Source organism: Apaloderma vittatum, unplaced genomic scaffold, assembly GCF_000703405.1.
Source record: "Apaloderma vittatum isolate BGI_N311 unplaced genomic scaffold, ASM70340v1 scaffold29148, whole genome shotgun sequence".
NCBI classification, from domain to species: Eukaryota; Metazoa; Chordata; class Aves; order Trogoniformes; family Trogonidae; genus Apaloderma; species Apaloderma vittatum.
The window spans coordinates 14,500-14,881 of NW_009729554.1; the positions used below are offsets into that span (position 1 = coordinate 14,500).

Genomic DNA, 382 nt, shown 5'->3' on the forward strand with positions numbered 1-382 from the left:
GGAAACTGAGTTTACATTGGGCAGCTCCGCAAACCAATTCAAATCATCTACCAACAGCAAATAACAAAGCCCAAAAGAGAAATTAAAAGAAAGGTCTTAACCTTATGGGCAGTCAACCATCAGCTTACGTGAGCACTAATGGCATTCTCTGCTAATTAACCTGCCGCCCCTTGGCACACAGCTGGGACCCGCGCTGGGAAAGTACAGACACCGAGGTCTGCATCCAAGAGAAGCGCGGTCGTTCTTAGACAAAGAATGAACCTTCGCTCACAACTTCTTTCTTATTTGCCTCAGCTGAAGAAAGGCAAACACGCAGTCACGGGCAGGTGTCCCCACGTCCCGTGGCCAAGGTGTCCCTGGGAGGCAGCTCTATCAGGAGGAG

The 382-nt window shown here is 50.3% G+C and overlaps 1 protein-coding gene across 1 annotated transcript in view; it reads right to left on the reverse strand.

Moving 5' to 3' along the window:
• The window catches only part of SIK3 (SIK family kinase 3), a gene marked incomplete at its 3' end in the record, with an annotated part of 18,769 nt that overhangs the window by 14,492 nt on the left and 3,895 nt on the right, over window positions 1-382 (reverse strand). The gene's annotated exons all lie outside the window — the stretch shown is intronic.